At 40.3% G+C, this 10,000-nt stretch overlaps 1 protein-coding gene across 1 annotated transcript in view; it reads left to right on the forward strand.

The window, feature by feature from the left end:
- Nucleotides 1-9,380: 9,380 nt before the first annotated feature.
- The window catches only part of c1qtnf6b (C1q and TNF related 6b), a 22,489-nt gene continuing 21,869 nt past the window's right edge, over nucleotides 9,381-10,000 (forward strand). The window contains exon 1 of the mRNA XM_080029696.1: nucleotides 9,381-9,591. The gene's annotated coding sequence lies outside the window, so the exon portion shown is untranslated. The remainder of the gene's footprint in view (nucleotides 9,592-10,000) is intronic.

Raw genomic sequence — 10,000 nt, forward strand, 5'->3', positions numbered from 1 at the left:
AGGATTATATGTTCATCTAAAAGATATCAAGAAACTTTTTCAGTTGATTACTTACATTAAATAAGCATTTTATGTATTACAATGTTCTCAGAAATGTAATATGACAACTTCATCTATGAATGATGAATTTATTTATATATTGTGTAATTTAAAATCTTCATGTCCAAGTCCATCCCAGATATTCTCCATAATGGTCTGAAGTGCACCAAAATGTGCAAGATGCAAACATGTGACAACCAACTCAGTGAGAAAGAGTCTGCTGCACAAATGAACCACAGAATTGGATGAAGATGCTGATTTGTGTGCAAGCATAAGGAGTACATTACATACCAGGTTGACACATTTTGAATGCTGCTGTGCATGTTCATTTATGCAAGTAAAACATATTTTGACTGAAATATGAGCCAGTTTTGTAAATATTACATAGTATAATTCTGTTGTACATGTTTTACTTGTTATACTATAAGTCAGTTGCCCTGACACAAGCAAGATATCAGATTGAATGAAGGAAAGAGGATCTCCACGGTAAACATTTTCCCGGTTATCTCAACAGTAGCTTTTTTACTTCTATACCAAAAATATCAACTTCTAAAACACTTCAATAAACTAAACTTTCCATAATCATTTTATTTTTGAGGTTATTACAGCATGTGTTCACATGTTGTTCATTGCCTGATTTATGAGATATTTGAAAAGGTATTTTTAAGACGGTATTTATTTAATTTAATTGAGGCTTTATCCATACTGGCTTCATCCAAAATAAATATTTTGGTTTGATTTTGTTTTTTCAAATGTACGCATAAGTCATATTGCCCAACTGCAAATATTTCTGAGAACATTGTAATACATAAAATGCTTATTTAATGTAAGTAATCAACTGAAAAAGTTTCTTGATATCTTTTAGATGAACATATAATCCTATTCCCCTTCAGTGTCTCACTTTTAATTACTGTAGCCCATACTTTTGCTGTAAGCGGGGATAACCACTGAAAAGCTACCAATATAAAAGGTCTATCACATCAATACATTCTAGGGATGTATAGGATATAAAAAACACAATTATTATTTGAGCACACAGATTGTACTGATATGTGGTCTGACCCATTGACAAAGTGAAAACCTAGCAACAAACTGTATGTGACCATTCAAGTGATATCAATCAATCAATCTTTATTTTTGGTTCACAAATAGGTCCATAGAAATGGATAAAAAGTAAAGAAATACATCAAATAAACAAGCAGGCAGGAGTACACCACAAAGCAATGTAACACTGTGAAACGGGCCCAGCAGCAAAAAAGAATTAGCACCTAGAACAAATAAAATACAAGTGTGCAATATAATAGTTTCACCCATTAACAATGCCATGTCAGAGCAAGTAACTTTTGTTCTACCATATTTTCAAACTAGCAGAACATCTATCTACTTTAGCATGCAGTAACTAAATGATGTGTTTCCAGTGCTTTGATAATTGTTAGTGTTGTTCTTTAGTCGTCTTCACTTCCACTGTCCCAAGAGCAGCTGAGAATAGCTTGTCAAATTCTGAATTGGATGGGAGATTCCCATGGCTGACGTGAGTGGAGGTGGTTCAAAGGCAACATCCCATTTCATCCACATGCAAACATGAAACCTACGCTTGCCCGGTCATCATAGGAGTTACAGAGAATGTAGTAATCGTTTATAAAACTGCATGATGACAGTGGGGTTGGATAACTCTAGAAAACTACAACTGAGGAGTAGTAAAACAAAGTTATGAGTTCACAAATACATTCACATGTTTAGTTCTGTAATTTTCCAACTTACATAAAATAGACAAAGTCAAAATGTTCATGGATAACCAATTAATCAGCATTAGGTTAGTGCACTGTCATTAGTCCTTGCTTGTGATTTCTATAAGGTCTTTTTAACAGGGATATGAAAAAGATGACCCTTAACATAGCCAGTGCTTTGCATGTGCTTGAGGGATCTGAGGTTGGTTTGGTCCCGTGACAGTATGAACTGGAGATGGTCCAGGTCCAGACCTTGATGGTCTGTAGTGCAGCCAGTCCAGAAAACGATTCAGCAGCATTTCCTAAATGGGGAAAGATACATTCTGTTACAATAATGTCCATAACATTATAGGTTACACAACCATGTGTCATATGAGTATGCATGTTTTAATTAAAATCTCATTACAGTACTGGCTCCTGGTATTCTTCTTAGCATTATTGTATGTAAAAGCATGTCCAGCTGAAAGCACCATAACAGTCAGGGGAGGCTTGTAGTACCTTTCTTTGACAGCTTGTGTTACTTTGCAAACTATAAAAATAAACAAGGTGACGCTAATCATGTTTTTTTTCCCTGAAGTGCATAATTATGAAACTCATCTGATCACAATACTTTGGCAATGTTACTGCAATTCTTTAACTACACCAAGCTCACAATACTATCACTTTAACCCTGTAACACCAGTTACTAGATACACAGGTGACCAACACACACATTACTAAGAGTAAAACGTTTTTTTAGAGGTAACTGCCCCACACATGTATAGCCTGCATTTAAATGACCATCTATAATTAGTTGGCATATTGTTGTATTACAATTGAAATATTATATGAAAGGGAGAAGCTTTGCCTGTCGCGGGTCGCGGCATGTCTGTGTGCTAAAAATGACGGCGACAAACTCAAATAATCATGCTTAGTGTAACATATCAGCTAGCTCGCTAAATAGCCTAGCAAGAAATGCTGATTACCCTCGCAGGTGACCAGCGCACAAACTACTGTATGATAGTATAATGGTGGGTCAGCATAACAACATACCTCTCTTATCACCGATACTCAGCTCCGCTAGTCTGCAGCCAGCTGCTTTCCTGCTCATTCACGAGGAATAATGTCCGACGAACTCGAGAATGAGCTTGAGCTGTGGACATCTTTTTTCCCCTCCTCTGTTCGTGTGACAGGCCTCCAAATGAACCAATGAGGTGGCCGCCCCTGAACAAGCTCCTTTGATTGGTCAAGGGGGCCATGTGGTTCGCCCATAAATAGTATATAAACGCTGCGCCGCGAGTTCGCCATCTGCTGGTGGACCTGTCTAACTGCACCCAAAGATACAGAATTAAAAAATACAGACCTCATTTTACAGGTCTCATTTTTGCAGATCTCTGCGGCACGAATGGGACAATATTCCGTGAGCGCACAGGAAGCGATCCACAAATGCGCAGAGCCAGTTTCACATGTAGAAATGGTTCTGTAAATGTGTAAATAAGAGTTGACATGTCTTTTTTTGTGGTGAAACTATTTGCATTAAAAAAAAATAAAACAATTATGCAAAATTAAAATACACATTTACAGCCTAAATTCTACATATTTGCAAATCACTTTTTCTTTGTGTGGATATAACTTTACAAAACACAATTACACACATACAAATTATTGCACTTCACATTTGTAAGGCTTGTTCTACAGATCTCGGTGGTAGAAGTTGGACAAAATTATGTAAAAATGTAATGTGGCTCACAAACTCACAGGAGGCAATCCACAAATATGCAAACCCCTTTTCACAAGCAGAAACAGATCCGTAAATGCGTAAATATGACTTTGTATTTTCAGAGTAAGTTCTACATATTTGCATGTCAAAAATTACAGGTTTGTGGATAGTGAAATACGTGTGAATCATGATACACACTTGTCAATTGTCTTCTGTGCTTTTACAAAACTGTTTTGCTTTCACAGATATTAAAGTCTAATAAACTCTTCCATAGTTTTCGTCTGTGTGTGTGTGTGTGTGTGTGTGTGTGTGTGTGCGTGCGTGCGTGCGTGCGTGTGTGTGTGTGTGTGCGTGTGTGTCCATCTGTGTGTGTGTTCGTCTCTGTGTGTGTGTGTGTGTGTGCGTGTGCGTGTGTGTGCGAACGTGCCTGTGTTCGTCTGTGTGTGTGTGTGTGCGAACGTGCCTGTGTTCGTCTGTGTGTGTGTGTATTTAATTTATAACAGCTGTCTGTAATATTAAATGTTGGATGTGTGATTGTGGATGGGGTAAAATGCCAATCAAACGCCCTTATTGAAACGCCCTTCTTGGGATCAATACAATTGACTAATCTTATAATGTAATTTATTCTGAACAAAATATACAAAGAGAGATTATGAACTGAGTTATTATGGCCCTAATCTGAGCAACATATGCCATCAATAATCTATCTATCTATCTATCTATCTATCTATCTATCTATCTATCTATCTATCTATCTATCTATCTATCTATCTATCTATCTATCTATCTATCTATCTATCTATCTATCTATCTATCTATCTATCTATCTATCTATCTATCTATCTATCTATCTATCTATCTATCTATCTATCTATCTACATACAAATACAATTGTACAAATGGAGGAGGATAGTCTATGCTGCTAGTTATATTTTTCTGTATTTTTTTCTCTTCAAGGCAAGGCAAGTTTATTTCTATAGCACAATTCAGACACAAGGTCATTCAAAGTGCTTTACAGGGGCATGAAATACATCAAGAATAAAATACATCCAGCATAGAATAGACATTAGAAAAGTGAATGTAAATGATATGACTTTATCCTATTTCCATGGGACACTTACCCACTATATTTACCAAAATGGAATTTACATGGATGGGCCCCCTGTCTGTCTGTCTGTCTGTCTGTCTGTCCGTCCGTCCGTCCGTCCGTCCGTCCGTCCGTCCGTCCGTCCGTCCGTCCGTCCGTCCGTCCGTCCGTCCGTCCGTCCGTCCGTCTGTCTGTCTGTCTGTCTGTCTGTCTCAGAATCAGAAGTCTTTATTTGCCATGACATGTAAAAATGTTTGGAATTTGTTTTGGTAACAGTGGAGTTTACAACAGGACAGGTGCAAGACCAACAGCAAGACAGGACAAGACAGTGCAAATCAACATAATAGTGCAAAATGAGTCTGTCTGTCTGTCTGTCTGTCTGTCTGTCTGTCTGTCTGTCTGTCTGTCTGTCCGTCTGTCCGTCTGTCCGTCCGTCCGTCCGTCAGTCCGTCTGTCCGTCTGTCTGTCTGTCTGTCTGTCTGTCTGTCTGTCTGTCTGTCTTTATATATCATATTATTTGTTTCTCTTCACATGGATGGGCCCCCTGTCTGTCTGTCTGTCTGTCTGTCTGTCTGTCTGTCTGTCTGTCTGTCTGTCTGTCTGTCTGTCTGTCTGTCTGTCTGTCTGTCTGTCTGTCCGTCCGTCTGTCTGTCTGTCTATGGATGGGCCCCCTGCAAGCCCGCGCCTCTGGGCAACAGGACTCCCAGATGGTAAATCCACTAACGTCTGTGATCGCATGTACATCTGGAAAGAGGCACTTCATATTTTTTTTGTGGATTGTTCCTCTAACTTACCGGAACAAAACTACACAACAAAGACGGATCTGTGTCTGTTTAAAGGTGCAGTCAGTGATTCTGGAGAACGCTTGTTGTCAAAATCACTTTCTGTCAAAATCAGTGAATATCTCCTCATGATCCACTACCTGTGTGCAGAAAAAAATCTGGTGTTAATACACAGCCTAGGCTCTGTAAACTGGCATGTTGCGAGGTATGGTGGGTCCCTTTGTTTACATCTCCTTAGTTTACAGAGCCTAGGCTGTGTATTTCCACAAACACACAGTACAGACAGGTAGTGGATTGTGAGGAGATATTCACTCAGTGCGTTTACATGCAGACTCGTAATCGGGTAACTAAACGAATAAGACTTCAACAGGACTTGTAAACTGCATGTAAACACCTTTATCCGATCTACTTCGCACACAAATCGGCACATTAACGGACAAGAGAAGTCGGATAAGAACACCTAGATAACTCGTTCATAGTCGGCATTCTCTCTGCATGTATACAGGGATCGGACATCGCATATCGGAGTTTGCTTCTGCGTATGCTCGAGAATCCCCACAGAGGATTTCCCAAGGAAGTGGAAGGAGACAACGTAAAAAAAAATAGTAGGGTTATTGCATATATAGTATATAAAAATATAAATATAAATAAATATTTATATATATATATAATAATTTATTTATATAAATGTATATATATAAATGATTGCCGGAAGGGAACCGGACGTGGCTCTTAACCATTTATTTAACCACTTGTTGAAGGGGCTACAGCGCCACCTAGTATAGTGGAGACAGCCATGCATCGGACATTTATCCGATTACTGAAGGGCCATGTTATACTCAGACAAGTGACACGGTCCGTTCGAGTGTCTAGTTCGATATATGTCTTAATCCAATCTAGTTGGAAACAGACTGACTGATTTTGACAACAAGCATTCTCCTGAATTGCCAGCTCCACCTATAACCTCTTCAGTCAATGATGTGGTAGCATCTGAGTAGCATTTATAAGGGTTTACCCATAAATACTGGACATACCCTGTACTTGACCCAGGTGGGACTTAAACCCACAATCCCCAGAGGCTGATGCCTTATCCATTAGGCCACTGGGCCACTCTGTAGACAAGCTGTCGAGAAGAGGAGAGGGTTCATACAGAGTTTAATACACTAGGCTGTGTATTAACACCATATTTTTTTCAGTTCACACACAGTACAGACAGGTAGTGGATCATGAGGAGATATTCACTGATTTTGGCAAAAAGTGATTTTGACAACAAGCGTTCTCCAGAATCACTGACTACACCTTTAACCTCATCTGTATAACTCTACAAGCACATTTTTCTTAGTTTTTTTTTCAAAGTATGTTTTATAATCTTCTAATATCTTCTAATATAAGTGGAGTCCATTTACCGTATAGAAAAAAAAGCATTCTCCACAAGCACATTTTTCTTCTTCATATTTTTTATGTAAGTAAGTAAGTAAGTAAGTAAGTAAGTAAGTAAAGTTTATTTATATAGCGCCTCTCACAGACCAGGGTCACAAAGCGCTTCACATTAAAAAACACAATAAAATACAATAAAACGACACATATACAGAGTCTGTTACAAAGAAGAGTTTCCTAAGAACGTACAATATAATACTATACAATATAATACAGAGTACATAGACATGGATCTAGAAAGCCTGTCTGAACAAGTGCGTCTTAAGCTGACTCTTAAAAATATCCACAGAGTCCAGAATGCGCAGGGAATGTCTTCTTAGCCAAATGATGTTGACATTACAACATGTCTCCATTACTCTACTTGATAGAGTGAGAGTGAAGAGCGAGATGACAGCTTTATGTAAATGTCGGAAATATGAATATAAGCCTCTGCACTTTGATTTAGGGACCGCAGAGGGAGTGTATAACTCTGTGTGTGTGTGTGTGTGTGTGTGTGTGTGTGTGTGTGTGTGTGTGTGTGTGTGTGTGTGTGTGTGTGTGTGTGTGTGTGTGTGTGTGTGTGTGTGTGTGTGTGTGTTGTGTGTGTGTGTGTGTGTGTGTGTGTGTGTGTGTGTGTGTGTGTGTGTGTGTTGTGAAATAATGTGGTTATTTTTGGCATGTTGACAGTGTGAGGGCATGGGAGACCAGTTAATGGAAAAAGTAGCTGTTACTGTCCGAGAAACTGAGTCATCGTGGACACAGAAAAAGTAGAATGTGTGTGTGTGTGTGTGTGTGTGTGTGTGTGTGTGTGTGTGTGTGTGTGTGTGTGTGTGTGTGTGTGTGTGTGTGTGTGTGTGTGTGAGATGGAGAGAGAGAGAGAGAGAGAGGGAGAGAGAAAGAGAGGGGGGAGAGAGAGTGGGAGAAAGGGACAGAGGGAGAGAGGGAGAGGAGAGAGAAAGAGAAATAGAGGGGAAGAGGGAGAGAAAGAGAGAGAGGGAGGAGAGAGAGGGAGAGAGAGAGAGAGAGGGAGGGAGGGAGAGTGGGTGAGTGGGAGAGAGGGAGAGAGGGAGAGAGAGAGACAGAGAGGGAGAGCGAGAGAGAGAGAGAGAGAGAGAAAGGGGGGAAGGGAATTTATGTTTGGATTTCCTCATGCTGTACTTAGCGCTGTGTAATAAAACTTCTGAACAGACATACAGCAGACTGCACTCTCCTAATACAAGACACTGCAGGCTAAAACTGTGTTTGTGTGTGTGTGTGTGTGTGTGTGTGTGTGTGTGTGTGTGTGTGTGTGTGTGTGTGTGTGTGTGTGTGTGTGTGTGTGTGTGCGTGTGTGTGCGTGTGTGTGTGTGTGTGTGTGGAGGGAGGGATGTGGGGGAAGCATGGGTCAGTTTTGAGATTTGTTTTGCTTCCATAACATGTCTTCTTTCATACTCTCTCTCTCTCCCTCTCTCTCTCTCTCTCTCTCTCTCTCTCTCTCTCTCTCTCTCTCTCTCTCTTCCATAACATGTCTTCTTTCATACTCTCTCTCTCTCCCTCTCTCTCTCTCTCTCTCTCTCTCTCTCTCTCTCTCTCTCTTCCATAACATGTCTTCTTTCATACTAGTATAAATCAAAGGTCCACCATGTACATTCAGGTGTTTATTTGACTAAACCTTGACTGTGTGCGTCTGTATATTTCTCCTATACAACCATCTTTAACGGACATTATCTCAACAATATTTTTTTTTTCTTCAATACTCTGAAACAGCAATCTACAACTTCTAAAGCACTTACATCAACTAAACTTTCCATGATCATTCTCAGCACTATTCTGAAGGTTATTACAGAAGGATTTGTTCATATGTTGTTCACTGTCTGATTTATGAGACATTTCCTTCTTAAAAACATGCTGAATATGAATTTTTTTAGACCTGTACATGGTACTTTTGAATTGATCCAAAAAAATGGCTGTGTCCAATTTGCCAAATTTGTAAATGTATTCAAATGTTTAAAAAAAAAGAAGAAGAATAAGAAATCAGTAAAAAATATTTTACACAAGTTTTATGATAATATCTAAGTTAAAAAATGGTTCCCTTTTCATCTGCAGTGTCTAGCCTTTCAGTACGAGTGATGAAGTGGAGTTGAGGGATGTGTGTGTGTGTGTGTGTGTGTGTGTGTGTGTGTGTGTGTGTGTGTGTGTGTGTGTGTGTGTGTGTGTGTGTGTGTGTGTGTGTGTGTGTGTGTATGTGTGTGTGTGTGTGTGTGTGTGTGTGTATGTGTGTGTGGAGGGAGGGAGGGATGTAGGGGAAGTCTACAGAAGTAACTTGAGAAGGTGAATTACTTTTGATGTACATTGATGGTGTGTGTGTGTGTGTAGGAAGGGAGGGAGGGGGAGATATACAGTGTGTGTGTGTGTGTGTGTGTGTGTGTGTGTGTGTGTGTGTGTGTGTGTGTGTGTGTGTGTGGAGGGAGGGATGTCTCCGGGAAAACCGGAGACACGGAGAGAGACACACACAGAAAGAGAGAGAGAGAGAGAGAGAGAGAGAGAGGGGGAGACACAAAGAGAGACAGAGAGAGAGACACACACACACACACACAGAGAGAGAGAGAGAGACACACGCAGAGAGAGAGAGAGAGAGGGAGAGAGGGAGAGACACAAAGAGAGACAGAGAGAGAGAGACACACACACACACACACACAGAGAGAGAGAGAGACACAGAGAGAGAGAGAGAGAGAGAGAGAGAGAGAGAGAGAGACAGAGAGAGAGAGAGAGAGAGGTAGCCTATTGCTCTTTACTAGTTCCTCCTCTCTCACTCTCACACCGGCAGTTTTTCTTTTCTGCCTCGCGCTGAACCTCCACCAGGTAAGAAAAGCTTCCCAACACCATGACGTAATGTTTTAACTACTTTATCACGATAGGAAATGCTGTTCTGCGTAATAATGATTTGTGTTAAGATGTGAACAACCCTCTTATATAGCCAGCGGCGCATTGGCGTGCATGCGGAGACGTGCTTAGAAGAGTTAGATAGTTACTCACAATCCGCCAGCTCAGCAGTGGTTACACACACACACACACACACACACACACACACACACACACACACACACACACACACACACACACACACACACACACACACACACACACACACACAAAGTAGTTTCTATGAAAAGTTACCGCTAACATTGTCATGCACGCTCTCTTAAAGTGCACGGTGTTTGCGCGTGTGTTTGTGTGTTACAGTATGTCGTGAGTCATGAGTGTGTGTGTG

This window comes from Ammodytes marinus (assembly GCF_949987685.1).
Source record: "Ammodytes marinus genome assembly, chromosome: 6".
Lineage (NCBI taxonomy): Eukaryota > Metazoa > Chordata > Actinopteri > Uranoscopiformes > Ammodytidae > Ammodytes > Ammodytes marinus.